Below are 16,655 nucleotides of genomic sequence, written 5' to 3' on the forward strand. Positions count from 1 at the left end.
TTGACTTGTCATATGCTATGCATGAGATCGACCACATGTCATATTTGCAATCTCTTCATAGTGACTATGCATATGCTATTAAAATTAACCCAATCTGCACATATGGCATAGATGACAAGCCTATGCTTATTGGCATTTGTTTCTCTTGTGATGATATTGACATGCTACCTTTGCATCATTTATCTCATATGCCATGCCATAACCACCTAGCTTCGGATATGCATTATTTTGGATGTTGTCCATTTTCTCCATATGATGTTTCCGATATTGCTCATGAGGAGACCCCCATAGTTTCCTCATACATTTTAGGAGACTTTGATTCATCCCATTCATTGCATGATCCCAATACTTGTGTGCACAATATGCTCCCCATGAATAAAAATGCTATTGTTGTGCCTTATACTTGTATGCTCAATTTGCATCCCCATCGTGTTATACACAATAACTATTCTTTCATGATGGATGTCATGTTCTTATACCATGCATCGAATTTCTTTGAGTGATGCTCATCTTGTGCTAACTCTCACGTGCACATACACATCATGATGGATGATGTGTACATTTACCACACACACAATTTCTTTCATTTGTGTTTCTTTTGTGTAGGTACCGACGAATACTTGTCAACCTCGCAATCCCACGAGTTGACAAAATGAGCTCTAGAGAGAAACGATAGCTTGGGATCCCATGGATTGTCTTTCCCACCATGGCTATGGGTTATTGTCCATTATATATTATATGCCCATCTTGCCATGTTCATTTTGCAAGATATGCTCATTCCTACGCCTTTTTCATGCATTTGTGACCCATGCTTTGCATTACACATGATGATTGATTCTAGTACTTGTATGTGTATTTGCAAGCTTGGTGGAGATATTGCTTGTTATTGCCATGTTTTCTTTGTGCCCCATGCCTATGATGATACTATGATCTTGCTTTGTGTTCGTGCTTGCGATATGTCATGTGTATTTTCTATGCCTATTATTTGCTCACATGACATGATTGCCATGATTTCCTCTAGTATGTTGCATCTTCGCACTACTATCTTGCATGACTTGATTACTATGCTTGCTTATGTTGCATCCAATTCTTGGATTACTTGCTCCTCTCATATGTTTGGTTGCAACAATGTCATCACTTCACATATGCCATGTCCCATTGATTGCTACAGGCTTGCCTTGATTGCCTCACACATGATGAACAATTGCTCTTTTTATTGTGTTGAGTGCCACACTATCTTCACTATACCCTATGCATGTATTGCTTGGATTGTCGTGAACTTGATCCATGTGTTTAGACATATCATCTTCTTTGGTGTTGTGAATGATTCATATGCTTACCATAGACCTTTCATTGAGCAATTTGTGAATGTTTGCTATGATCTTGAGGTAGATGCTTATTCTCTTGACACACATATTTGCATCACTACCTCACATTTACATGCTTGTCCCCATGATTTCTTTGCTTGTGCTCGATTGATATGCTTACATGCCATGTCACAATCTTTTGTCACACCATATGCTTTGCATGATGACGACACTTGTTTGGTGAATAACTTCTTGAATGCTTGGTTTTGCACTAATGCTAACCACAATTGTTTTTCCAAGTGTTTGTTGCCCTTACTGCTTTTGAAGGAATCCCAAGACGGTGCGACATTGGAGAGTGCCCATTTCGAGCTTCAAGATGACAAGTACTTGGTGAACGTCCACTTCTACATGACGAAGCCGTCTCTTTCCCATGGTGATTTGGTTTTCGATCCGAGGTTGGATCTTTCCCAAGGGAGGGGAGATGATGCGGAGCATCCCATCGACTTCACCATGTCAAGAGTCCGTCTGGCAAGTGACACGTGTGACCTCTACTTCACATACACAAAGGTGAATCATCTCCTTTACACGTGCTCACTTGACCCCTTCGAGGATGGTATGCTACTTGACACCACTCTCATGTGCATGCATAGGTCTTGTCGAAACACTACAGACGACGAGGAGGAGTGCAAGCGCCAAGGAACAACTACACCATCCACAAGGGAAGCATGGAAGCGACGGCGGAAGAAGACGGAGACAGCTCCCAGGACCCGGACACCCGGCCCTGGCCCGGACATCCGGCCCCTGAAGATGTCAACAATAGCAACAGACCTGCAGCCGAAGTGCTACAGGCCCCCGGACATCCAGCGTCAGCCCCGAACATCTGGCGCCTCTACAACACCCGGACATCCAGCCTCGTCCCCGGAAATCTGGACAAGCCATTCCAGAGAGCACCGTGACAAGCTCCGTCAGCCCGGACATCCGGCCTGCCAGCCCAGACATCCGGCTCCCCGTGAAGCCCCGGACATCCGGCCGGACGCCCGGACATCCGGCCCTCCCTGCCTGCGTGCAGTGCTTCTGGGCGGAGGCCCATGTACCCCTTTGTTGGGGAACGTAGCATAAATTCAAAATTTTCCTACGTGTCACCAAGATCTATCTATGGAGTCATCTAGTAATGAGGGAGGAGTGGATCTACATACCCTTGTAGATTGCGCGCGGAAGCGTTCAAGAGAACGGGGTTGATGGAGTCGTACTCGTCGTGATCCAAATCACCGATGATCCTAGCGCCGAACGGACGGCACCTCCGCGTTCAATACACGTACGGAGCAGCAACGTATCCTCCTTCTTGATCCAGCAAGGGGGGAGGAGAGGTTGATGGAGATCCAGCAGCACGACGGCGTGGTGGTGGAAGTAGCGGGATTCCAACAGGGCTTCGCCAAGCGCTGCGGGAGGAGGGAGATGTGTCATGGGAGGGAGAGGAAGGCGCCAGGGCTTAGGTGTTGCTGCCCTCCCTTTCCCCTACTATATATAGGGCCAAGGGAGAGGGGGGGCGCAGACTTTGGCCCTTCCTCCAAGGAAGGGTGCGGCCAGGGAGGAGCCCCTCCTCCCCAAGGCACCTCGGAGGTGCCTTCCCCCTTTAGGACTCTTCCTTTTCCTCTTCTCTTTGCGCATGGGCCTCTTGGGGCTGGTGCCCTTGGCCCATCTAGGCCAAGGCGCACCCCCTACAGCCCATGTGGCCCCCCGGGGCAGGTGGCCCCACCCGGTGGACCCCCAGGACCCTTCCGGTGGTCCCGGTACAATACCGGTGACCCCGAAACTTGTCCCGATGGCCGAAATAGCACTTCCTATATATAATTCTTTACCTCCGGACCATTCCAGAACTCCTCGTGACGTCCGGGATCTCATCCGGGACTCCGAACAACTTTCGGGTTACCGCATACTAATATCTCTATAACCCTAGTGTCACCGAACCTTAAGTGTGTAGACCCTACGGGTTCGAGAGACATGCAGACATGATCGAGATGACTCTCTGGTCAATAACCAACAGCGGGATCTGGATACCCATGTTGGCTCCCACATGTTCCACGATGATCTCATCGGATGAACCACGATGTCAAGGACTTAATCAATCCCGTATACAATTCCCTTTGTCTAGCGGTACGATACTTGCCCGAGATTCGATCGTCGGTATCCCGATACCTTGTTCAATCTCGTTACCGGCAAGTCTCTTTACTCGTTCTGTAACACATCATCCCGTGATCAACCCCTTGACCACATTGTGCACATTATGATGATGTCCTACCGAGTGGGCCCAGAGATACCTCTCCGTTTACACAGAGTGACAAATCCCAGTCTCGATTCGTGCCAACCCAACAGACACTTTCGGAGATACCTGTAGTGTACCTTTATAGCCACCCAGTTACGCTGTGACGTTTGGCACACCCAAAGCACTCCTACGGTATCCGGGAGTTGCACAATCTCATGGTCTAAGGAAATGATACTTGACATTAGAAAAGCTTTAGCATACGAACTACATGATCTTGTGCTAGGCTTAGGATTGGGTCTTTGTCCATCACATCATTCTCCTAATGATGTGATCCCGTTATCAATGACATCCAATGTCCATGGTCAGGAAACCGTAACCATCTATTGATCAACGAGCTAGTCAACTAGAGGCTTACTAGGGACATGGTGTTGTCTATGTATCCACACATGTATTTGAGTTTCCTATCAATACAATTCTAGCATGGATAATAAATGATTATCATGAACAAGGAAATATAATAATAATCAATTTATTATTGCCTCTAGGGCATATTTCCAACACCCTTCGCCCCTTAGACTATATATACTCCCTCTCCACCTACGTTTTAGGGTTAGCGTTGTGATAGCTCATTTGAGAGATAGAGCTACGCTCATCCATATCGGACCTACTCCACAAGAGAGACCGCGGCCCCTCTACGGAGAAGATCCACCTTGGATTCAAGACCTCCTCACAGAGAAGACATCAAGACCTCCTCACGGAGAAGAACCGGTTACCCTTTGTATCGTCCCATGTTGATTGTGGATCTTGTATCTCTCTTTGCGTTTCGAGGATCTAGCACATGTGTGATCGTTCTTGTTGGTTTGAGTGATTCTCTCGTGTTTCTCCTCGTGTTTCCCCTCGTGTTCTTCATGTTCTTCGCGGGATCCTCTCAGATCGGCCGTATAGGGTTCCACCCTACATCACTGACCACGAGGGTCTACTTCCTGCGAGCAAATGAAGAACAAGCAAGAAACTGATATTGCAATCTGGATATTGCGAATAAAAGAGATAAGCTTTATTAATGAAGGTGGGTTCTGTGACGTCTTGGTTTGGTCGTTGGACATAAACGAAGTACGCAAAGTTGCAGCTATGCTGAACTTTTAATCTAAACAAATCCCAAAATCTAAACGATGCCCTAAGGGCTGTATATATGGAGAAGGGAGGGGGGAATTTCGTGGCCCTTGGAGGAGGGGTCCGAAACCAACCCTAACTCTTGTTTCCCCACACATAAGGAATCTAAAAACTGCCTATAATAAAGTATTTCGAAATTACATGGGACTGGCCCAAAAATAATGTGACACAGCACCTAGAATGGCCTCTGGACGAAATTTATGAAGTGGCATCTTGTATATTTCGTCCAAGGCTTCATGCACTCATTATGGTGGCTTCAAAGTCCTGGAATCATCACTTGTAACTCCGTTCTTGTTCCCCTTGCGCATGCCATCATCTTCATGCTTGAACTTGTTCCAAGGTTCATTTTTCTTGTCCAAGCTAGGCCCTTCATTTGTAAGCAAAACAAATGTATCCAATTTAGGCAGCATCATATTCTCATGAACATTAGAATCATTACCAAGAAACGAAAGTACCTGATAATTCAATTGGCGTGCGCGAGCTCTAGCAATTGGTCCAGTATGTATAGCAGCAGGGGCTGTGGGTGTAATAATGGTATTGATGTCCTCATCATCCTCACCTTCTTGAAATGAAGTCGTCCTCGACGAAAGCTCATCTTCCTCACCCCAAATAAGGCTTCAAATCTGCAATGTTAAAAGTGGGACTAACCCCAAAATCTGCAGGCAGCTCAAGTTTATATGCATTATCATTTATTTTCTCTAACACCTTAAATGGACCATAGCACGTGGCATTAGCTTTAATTTGCGCAAATTAGGAAATCTATCCTTACGCAAATGTAACCAAACAAGATCTCCAGGTGCAAACACAACATGTTTTCTACCCTTATCTCCAGCAAGTTTATATTTAGCATTCATACGCTCAATTTTTTCCTTAGTGAACTCATGCATTTTTAAAATCAATTCAGCACGTTCTTTAGCACCAAAATTAACCTTCTCCAAAGATGGAAGAGGCAACAAATCAATAGGTGCATGAGGTAGGAAACCATACACAATTTCAAAAGGGCACATCTTAGTAGTAGAATGCAATGGACGATTATAAGAAAATTCAATATGAGGCAAGCATTCTTCCCACATTTTATTATTATTCTTCAAAACAGCCCTAAGCATAGTAGACAATGTTCTATTTACTACTTCAGTTTGTCCATCAGTTTGGGGGTGGCAAGTAGTACTAAAAAGCAGTTTAGTCCCCAACTTAGCACATAAACATCTCCAAAAGTGGCTAAGAAATTTAGTATCATGATCTGAAACAATAGTATTTGGCACACCATGCAAGCGAATAATTTCACGAAAGAACAAATCAGCAACATTAACAGCATCATCGCTTTTATGACATGGTATAAAGTTTGCCATTTTCGAAAATCTATCCACGACAACAAATATGCTATCCCTCCCCTTCTTTGTTCTTGGTAAACCTAAAACAAAGTCCATAGATATATCCTCCCAAGGAACACTAGGTACAGGCAAAGGCATATATAAACCATGATGATTGAGTCGTGACTTAGCTTTTTGACATGTAGTGCAGCGAGCAACAAAACGCTCAACATCCCGTCTCATCTTTGGCCAAAAGAAATGTGTAGCAAGTATATCCTCCGTCTTCTTGACACCAAAGTGTCCCATTAATCCTTTTCCATGTGCCTCCTGCAACAACAAAAGACGAACGGAGCTAGCTGGAATGCATAGCTTGTTAGCACGAAACACAAATCCATCGTTAAGAACGAACTTGTTCCAAGTTCTCCCTTCATTACAATTCTGCAATACATCTTTAAATTCAGCATCATGCACATACTGATCTTTGATGGTCTCCAAACCAAATATTTTAAAGTCAAGTTGTGAAAGCATAGTATAACGACGAGACAATGCATCAGCAATAACATTTTCTTTACCCTTCTTGTTTTTAATAAAATAAGGGAAAGTCTCAATGAATTCAACCCATTTACCATGTCTACGGTTCAGTTTTGCTTGACTTTTAATGTGTTTCAAAGATTCATGATCAGAATGTATAACAAATTACTTGGGCCATAAATAATGTTGCCATGTTTCTAAGGTCCGAACAAGAGCATATAATTCTTTATCATAAGTAGAATAGTTCAGACTAGGCCCACTCAATTTTTCATAAAAGTATGCAACAGGTTTGCCATCTTGTAATAACACACCTCCTAATCCAATTCCACTAGCATCACATTCAAGCTCAAAAGTCTTATTAAAATCAGGAAGTTGGAGTAAAGGAGCATGTGTCAACTTATCTTTCAATACCGTGAAGGCTTCTTCCTGTGCGGTACCACAAACAAAGGCACATCCTTTGTAAGCTCGTTGAGAGGTGTAGCAATGGTGCTGAAATCTCTCACAAAACGCCTATAGAAACCAGCGAGACCAAGAAAACTCCTCACTTGTGTGACCATTTTGGGCTGTGGACAACTTTCAATAGCTTCAATCTTGGCTTTATCAACTTCAATTCCCTGTGGAGTAACAACATAGCCAAGAAAAGATACTCGGTCGGTGCAGAAGGTGCACTTCCCAAGGTTACCAAATAAACATGCATCACGTAGAGCAATAAAAACATCACGTAAATGTTCAAAATATTCCTCCAAAGATTTGCTATAAATCAGTATATCATCAAAATAGACTACCACAAATCGTCCAATGAAAGCACATAAAACTTCGTTCATTAGTCTCATAAACGTACTAGGTGCATTAGTTAACCCAAAAGGCATAACTAACCACTCATATAATCCAAACTTAGTTTTAAATACCGTTTTCCATTGATCTCTTAAGTTCATACGAATTTGATGGTATCCACTACGCAAATCAACTTTGGTGAATATTGTAGAGCCACTCAATTCATCGAGCATATCATCTAGCCAAGGTATAGATTGATGATAATGAATAGTAACATTATTAATGCCTCTACAATCAATGCACATACGCGACGTACCATCCTTTTTCGGCACTAGTATAATAGGAACATCACAAGGACTAAGGGATTCGCGTATATAACCTTTGTCGAGCAGTTCTTGTACTTGACGCATAATCTCCTTCATCTCCTCTTGATTGGTACGGTATGGTGCACGGTTGGGTAATGATGCACCGGGAATTAAGTCAATTTGATGCTCAATTCCTCTAATAGGTGGTAATCCCGGTGGCACGTCTTGTGGAAACACGTCAGCGAACTCCTGCAAAATGTTAGTGATAGCAGGAGGCAAAGAGGAAGGCACGTCCTTGAATGAAAATAATGCCTCTTTGCACACAAAAGCATAGCAAACAGATTTGCCAAAATCTAGATCATCAATATCAGATTTGGTGGCAAGTAAACATGCACTTTTCAATTTAATTTCAGAAACAACACTAGATGGTTTATTATTCGTCTTCATTTGTTGCTCAAATTCTTTTGCCACAATCTGATTTCACTCTTATTTTTCTCCTGTTTTGCTTTATTAGCTCTATTAATATGATCTTTCAAAATGGAATCATGAGCTATAGGAAGCAAAGTAATATTTTTATCCTTATGAACAAGAGTATACTGATTGTTTCTACCATGGTGTACAATTTTTTTATCAAATTGTCATGGTCTACCAAGTAATAAGGAACATGCTTGCATAGGTCCACATCACAATCAACATAATCAGCATATGTAGAGATACTAAATTGCACACGAACAGTACATGTTACCTTAACCTTGCCGCTGCTGTTGAACCATTGGATGTAGTAAGGATGTGGATGTGGTCTTGTGGTGAGAGATAGCTTCTCCACCATCTCCATGCTAGCCAAGTTATTGCACCTCCCTCCATCTATGATGACACAAACAGAACGTTCCTTCACAACTCCCTTTGTATGGAACAAATTATGCCTCTGATTTTGCTCAGCTTGTGTAACCTGCACACTCAAGACACGTTGAGCAACTAAACATTCATACCTGTCACATCTTCAGCAGCCATGTATTGCGTCTCATGATCAGAATCCTCTCCACCGTGTTCTTCATGTGTAATAAGAGCCAAAGTCTCATCATCATAGTCACTAGCGGACTCATACCCACCTTCCTTAGTAACAATCATCACACGCTGAGATTTGCATTCTCTCGCAAAATGTCCTCTTCCCTTACAACGACGATAAATAATATCACTTGTGTGCCCTATTGATGCCATGGAAGAAGAAGAACTCTGTGTAGGCCCAGCAGGTGTGCTCTTGGCAGATAGTGGTGGTTGTGCTTGCTCTCTTGTATCACGGCTGGAGGTGGCACCTGATGGAGGTGCTGGTGCAGTGGAAATGGAGGATGCACGTGGTGTCCATGATAAAGATCGACCTGTAGAAAAGTTAGTTAACGCCAATGCCTGTCGATCCTGCACTTCACATTCAGCTTTACAAGCAAGATGGAATAAACGACTGATATTAGTATACTCCTTATACTCTAGAATGGTCTGAATCTCTCTACTTAATCCACCCATAAAACGTGCAAGCGTAGCTTCATTCTCCTCAACAATACCACATCTAATCATGCCAGTTTGTAATTCCTGATAATATTCTTCTACAGAATTTTGTCCTTGTCTTAAACGCTGCAATTTTTGAAGTAATTCACATTGATAATATGGTGGAACCCAACGAGTACGCATAGCAGTTTTCAAAGCAGCCCAAGTAGCTGGAATAGGATATAATCTACAATGTCCATACCACCAAACACATGCAAAGCTAGTGAAAGCACAAACAGCAGCAGGAACACGTCTCTCCTCAGGATATTGTAAACATGTAAATCGTTGTTCAGTTTCTAACTCCCAAGTAAGATATATATCATGAACATATCTACCCTCAAATTGTGGAATGTTCAATTTCAGTTTAGGTAGATGGTCATGATCACGTACCTGAGGTGGTTGTGCAGCCCTACCATTGCCATGATATTCATGAGGATGACCTGGTGGCGGTGGTGCTGGTGGTTGCACGTAGTTCTGATTTTGATCATCCTCATCGTCGTAATGGTCCTCCACCTCTGCAGTGGCAGCAGGAGCTACAGAAGCATCAACAGCGGCACCAAAATTTTGACCAGGATCAAGGGGAATGCGCAGTGCCCATCCCACTTGATTTGGAAGGCGATGTAGTTGTTGTTGTTGTTGTAGAGGAGCGTTAGGTGCAGCCGGTGGTGGTGGTGGAAGATGCACGAGCAATTCATTAAACTTGTTATCGAGCTTTATTTTGAACGTCTTCTCCATGCCATCTATCTTCTCCATGGGCTTTTCAAATTTGTTTAGCACATCTTGCACCTGTCCACTCATCATTTGCTGAAATTTATCATGTAGCTCTTTGTTCGTCATGTTCTCCCAATCTGTCTCATCGGCTTGTGATCCTGTCATGGTTAGTAGCAATAGGAACACACAAGAATATGATCCTACAGACTACTAGGAAGTGGTGGTGGTGGTGGTGTATCACAAATCTGGCAAGCGAATCTCAAATTCTTACCAGTTCTTACCCAACATCAGGTGGTGATCGGCAACTGTCGTAGTCAAAACTCTCAAAGCTTGGATAGAGCGATTATCAGGGAGAGTCAAACACACGACATAGATGTATGTGGAGCTAGGAAGGCTTATAATATGGTAGCAAAAAGGGTCAGCAATTATCAATTCAGAGATGCAAAGTTGAATAAGCGTTCAACGACGGTACTGTGCTGGTCCTAGGCTAGACCGTGCTAGAGACGTGAGCCTAGAACACTAACAAAAAAATCACTGCGCTGCATGTAAACAAGGGAGGAGCACGCTCTGAATTTTTTCTTTTTCTTCACTTTTTTTTGCACTTTTTTCCTCTTTTTTTTGCTACGCAACATTTTTTTTTGAAAAAGTCTACAAATGGTCTAAAAACTGCCTTGCCAGAGTTTGGAACTATTTTTCTTCTACGGGTAGCACGAAGGTTCGGGAGTCCTACTCTGTCACGACTCGGAGTATCGTGTGATCTAGAAAGCCAAGACAGAGTAAGAAAATACTGGACTCGGACTGGTGGCGGCGATGAATCTAATGGAACTCGGACTGGTGGTTGTATATGGCGATGGTATATATGGACTCGGATTGGTGGTTGTATATGGCAGCGGCGATGCATATGGTGGGGTGGTGGTATAAGGCAATGATGATGACGATGGTGCGGTGGCGGCGTGACAACCTGTGAGCAGAACTCGAAACTCTAAGGGACTAGACGCTAAGACCAGAAACTCGACACGACGATGCAACCGCAAATTCAACAAAGCAAAACTCTAAAAAGACTATGCAAAGGCACAGATTGGTTCAGATATGATGAACTAACCCTATTTTCTTTTGACTTTTTTTGGTGGACTGTAGGTATGAAGAACAGACTCGATCTAAACTATGAAAAACTGTAAAAATCTCACCGAGCAACCTGGAAATCTGATACCACTTGATAGAGGCGGGGGTGTCCCGTCTTTCGATGAGATGGTGGCTATCATTTTAGAGGAAGTCAACTTTGACGTTCCGACTACGAATGTGCGAGGACGTCGCGCCTTAGCAATCGCTAAACCAACTCCGAGGGGTTATTGACCATGCTAGAGCACAATCAACCTGACCACGAGGGCCTGTTTCCTGCGAGCAAACGAAGAACAAGCAAGAAACTGAGATTGCAATCTGGATATTGCGAATATAAGATGAAAGCTTTATTGATCAAGGTGGGGTTCTGTGACGTCCTGGTATGGTCGCAGGACACAAACAAAGTACGCAAAGTTGCAGCTATGGCGAACTTTTAATCTAAACAAAACCCAAAGTCTAAACGACGCCCTAAGGGCTGTATACATGGAGGAAGAGGGGGGGACTTCGTGGCCCCTGGAGGAGGGGCCCGAAACCAACCATAACTCTTGTTTCCCCACACATACGGACTCTAAAACATCCTATCCTTAAGTATTTCGAAAATACATGGGACTAGCTCAATAATAAGGTGACGCAGCACCTAAAATAGTCTCGGGACAAAATTTATGAAGTGTCATCTTGTATATTTCGTCCAAGGCTTCATGCACTCCTTATGGTGGCTTCAAAGTCCTGAAATCATCACTTGTAACTCCGTTCTTGGTCCCCTTGTGCATGCCATCATCTCCATGCTTGAACTTGCTCGAAGGTTCATCTTTCTTGTCCAAGCTAGGCCCTTCATTTGTAAAAAAACAAATGTATCCAATTTAGGCAGCATCATATTCTTAGAATCGTTACCAAGAAACGAAAGTACCTGATAATTCAATTGGTGTGCACGAGCTCTAGTAATTGGTCCTATGTATAGCAGCAGGGGCTGTGGGTGTAACAATGGTATTGATGTCCTCATCAGTGTCTAGAATTTTTATCAAATTGCCATGGTCTACCAAGTAATAAGGAACGTGCTTGCATGGGTACCACATCACAATCAACATAATCAGCATATGTAGAGATACTAAAATGCACACGAACAGTACGAGTTACCTAAACCTTGCCGCTGTTGTTGAACCATTGGATGTAGTAAGGATGTGGATGTGGTCTTGTGGTGAGAGATAGCTTCTCCACCATCTCCATGCGAGCCAAGTTGTTGCAGCTCCCTCCATCTATGATGACGCGAACAGAACATTCCTTCACAACTCCCTTTGTATGTAACAAATTATGCCTCTGATTTTTCTCAGCTTGTGTAACCTGCACACTCAAAACAGGTTGAGCAACTAAACATTCATAATTGTCAGCATCTTCAGCAGCCATGTATTGCGTCTCATGATCAGAATCATCTCCACCGTGTTCTTCATGTGTAATAAGAGCCAAAGTCTCCTCATCATAGTCACTAGCGGACTCATACCCACCATCCTCAGTAGCAATCATCACACACTGAGATTTCCATTCTCTCGCAAAATGTCCTCTTCCCTTACAACAACGACAAATAATATCACTTGTGTGCCCTATTGATGCCATGGAAGAAGAAGAGCTCTGCGCAGGCCCGACAGGTGTGCTCTTGGCAGATAGTGGTGGTTGTGCCTGCTTTCTTGTATCACGGCTGGAGGTGGCACCTGATGGAGGTGCTGGTGTAGTGGAAGTAGAGGATGCACGTGGTGTCCGTGATGAAGATCGACCTGCAGAAAAGTTAGTTCGCGCCAATGCCTGTCAATCCTGCACTTCATGTTCAGCTTTACAAGCAAAATGGAATAGACGAGTGATATTAGTATACTCCTTATACTCTAGAATGGTCAGAATCTCTCTATTTAATCCACCCATAAAACGTGCAAGCATAGCTTCATTCTCCTCAACAATACCACATCTAATCATGCTAGTTTGTAATTCTTGATAATATTTTTCTACATAATTTTTCCCAGCGAGTACGCATAGCAGTTTTCAAAGCAGCCCAAGTAGTTGGAATAGGATATAATCTACAATGTTCAGACCACCAAACACATGTGAAGCTAGTGAAAGCACAAACAGCAGCAGGAACACGTCTCTCCTCAGGATATTGTAAACATGTAAAACGTTGTTCAGTTTCTAACTCCCAAGTAAGATATATATCAGGAACATATCTACCCTCAAATGGTGGAATATTCAATTTTAGTTTAGGAAGATGGTCATGATCTCGTACCTCATATGGTGGTGCAGCCCTACCGTTGCAATGATATACCTGAGGTCGACCGGGTGGTGGTGGTGCTGGTGGTTGCAGGTAGTTCTGATTTTGATCAACCTCATCCTCGTAATGGTCCTCCAGCTCTGCAGTAGCAGCAGGAGCGACAGAAGCATCAATAGCGGCACCAGAATTTTGCCCATGGTCAATGGGAACGCGCTGTGCTCGTCCCACTTGATTTGGAAAGCGATGCTGCTGTTGTTGTTGTTGTTTTTGTAGAGGTGCGTTAGGGGCAACCGGTGGTGGTGGAAGACGCGCGAGCAATGCATTAAACTTGTTATCAAGCTTTGTTTCAAACATCTTCTCCATGCCATCTATCTTCTCCATGGTGTCTTCAAATCTGTTTAGCACATCTTGCACTTGTCCACTCATCATTTGCTGAAATTTATCATGCAACTCCTTATTTGTCATGTTCTCCCAGTCAGTCTCGTCGGCTTGTGATCCTGCCATGGTTAGCAGCAATAGAAACACACAAGAATATGATCCTACAGACTACTAACAAGAGGTGGTGGTGGGTGTCACAAATCCGTCAAGCAAATCTCAAATTCATACCAGTTCTTACCCAGCAGCAGGCGGTGATCGGGAACCGTCGTAGTCAAAACTCTCAAAGCTTGGATAGAGCGATTACCAGGGAAAATCAAACGCACGACGTAGATGTATGTGGAGCTAGGAAGGCTTATAATATGGTAGCAAAAAGAGTCAACAATAATCAACTCAGAGGTGCAAAGTTGAATAAACGCTCAACGATTGTACTGTGCTGGTCCTAGGCTAGACCGTGCTAGAGACGCAAGCCTAGAACACTAACAAAATCACGGCGCTGCACGTAGACAAGGGAAAAGCACACTCTGGAACTTTTTTTTGCTCTGTTTTTTTGTGCTCCTTTTTTACGCTCTTTTTTTGCGGAAAAACACTATAATGGTGAGTGTCTCAAAACTCTTCCCTCGTTGAACTGACATGATGGGCATGAAATGTTTTTGACTTTTTTCAGAAATCAAGGCAGCGACGACGAAAAAGTGCGACAAAAAATCAGCATGATGGCACGTGGTTCAAAAGACTCAAAAAAACCTAAAAATAGGACAGGGAAAAATATTTTTGCCTGTGAAAATTTTGGCCTAAAAACTGCCCGGGGGTCTCCAGACTCTTTTCTTTCGAAACCTACTCAGGCAAGGAAACACAAATCGGAAATTAGACGGATCTTGAAAACAAACCTAAGATGAAAGGAACTCGGGTTGGTAGTGGATATATGGTGGTAGGATATGGTAGCGGTGGTGGTATATGGATACAGATTGGTGGTGGTATATGGATATGGATTGCTGATTGTATATGGAGACGGATCGATGGCGGATAAGAGGTGGTGGTAGATGGTAGGGGCAATGATGATGGTGCGGCGGCGGCGTGACAACTTATGACCAGAACTCGAAACTCTAAAAGACTAGACTCTAAGACCAGCAACTAGACACGACGATGCAACCACAAATTCAACAAAGCAAAATACTGAAAATACTATGCAAAGACTCAGAGTGGCTCGGATATGATGAACTAACCCTAAATTTATTTATTTTTTGGCTTTTTTGTGGACTGTAGGTATGAAGAACAGACTCGATCTAAACTACGAAAAACTATAAAATCTCACCGAGCAACCTGGAAATCTGATACCACTTGATAGAGGCGAAGGTGTCATGATATTTTGATGAGATAGATATCATTTTTTTGTGGGAGTCGACTTTGACGATCCGACTACGAACGTGCGAAGAGTTATTGACCACGCCGTGTAACATCCCAAATTTTCAATTTGGAATGTTATACATTAGATCATCATGCATATCATATTTTATTTTGCATTTTGGTTGATCCTAGAAATTTTATGCAACTCAATGACCCACAGAGAGAGTTGGGGATTTCGTTATTTTCATATTTGAGTTTTCTCAAATTTTGAGAATAGGATCATTTGATTTTATTTATTTTATCATCAATTATTTCTATTACAAAAATATGAGAGAGGGAATAAAATGACTTTCCCAAAATAAAGAAATATTGAGGATTTAATAAAAAATCAAATAAGATTTTATTTCGGAGTTTTTCGGTGTTTTATTTGAATTTAGGAAAAAAGTGCGTTTTTCAAAATTGCATTTAGGTCCCAAATAAATGTTCACCTTGTGCGGATTGATTTTAGATGCCCGTGAAAATTTATTTCGGAAGTTTTGGAGTCCGTTTAGTATTTCTTTTTATTTTTATTCCGAGCGGAATAATTAAAAAAGAACCGACTTAACGGGCCATATCCGACCTGGACACCGACCGGGAGGCCTTTATAAGCCGAGGCTCGGCCCCGGAGGAAACCCTAAAGCGCCCTAAGCCGCCGCCGCCCTAAGAAGCCGCCGCCGCCGCCGACGTCCGCCGCTGCTGTCGACGGATCTCGCCGCCGAGGTTCGTCGCGCCTCGTTTTCCGTGCCAAAAAAAGAGAAAAAAAATCTGCGTTCGTCATTTTTCTTTTTCTCGGATTAAATCCGCGATTTTTCTGATCGCGATTCCTGATCCGATTTTCGTTTTAGTTTAAGTTTTCGCTCGTTTATCGGAATCAGGCGATTCAAGCGCTTAGGGATTCGTCTCGAAACCCTCTATCTGTTTAACCAACTTAAACAAGATTTTGCTACTGTAAAATTTGCCCTAGATCGAGATTACTAGAACGAAGTTGTTTTCTTTCGCCATTGGACTTTCGTTGCTTCGTTCGATTTGATTTTTTTTTGCCAACCGGAGTTCTTAAGTTGAACCTTCTGGTTAGATCTCTTATTTGAGTTTTACCTGTGCATTAGATGAGTACTTATTGTATGCTTGTTTGTTTGTCTGCGATAGAGTACCCGGAGTGCGCCGCCTGTTACTTCGAATCGTTAGGTTTTGCGGATCATCAGCAAGGCAAGTAACACTTTGATCATACCTTTTCTACTACCCAGTTTTATTGCATTAGATCAATCCTCACACATTGCATGATTAGGATCTAATTAAATTGTGGGATGGGAAGTAGATGAGGTAGTACCTATTACCTGTTATTATCAATCCTTTGGGAGTTACTTCTATGTTTGCTTATAATGCCATGCTATGCCAGTAGACGTGGATTGGGTGAGTGATATCCATGACAGATGTGAGATTGTTAATTAATGGTTTATCTAAGGTGGCAACTTAAACACACATCTGGGTGGATTGAGGCACCTGGGTATTCCAGGACTTGCCTGTTTTCTTTTGGACCGCCACCCAGGCTCAAAGGGATCATGAGACTTTTCATACTAGAAACTTCCATGTGCAGCCACAAGCTATTATGGGCTCTAGCAT

The sequence above is a fragment of the Triticum dicoccoides genome, chromosome 6A (assembly GCF_002162155.2).
Source record: "Triticum dicoccoides isolate Atlit2015 ecotype Zavitan chromosome 6A, WEW_v2.0, whole genome shotgun sequence".
Taxonomy (NCBI): Eukaryota; Viridiplantae; Streptophyta; class Magnoliopsida; order Poales; family Poaceae; genus Triticum; species Triticum dicoccoides.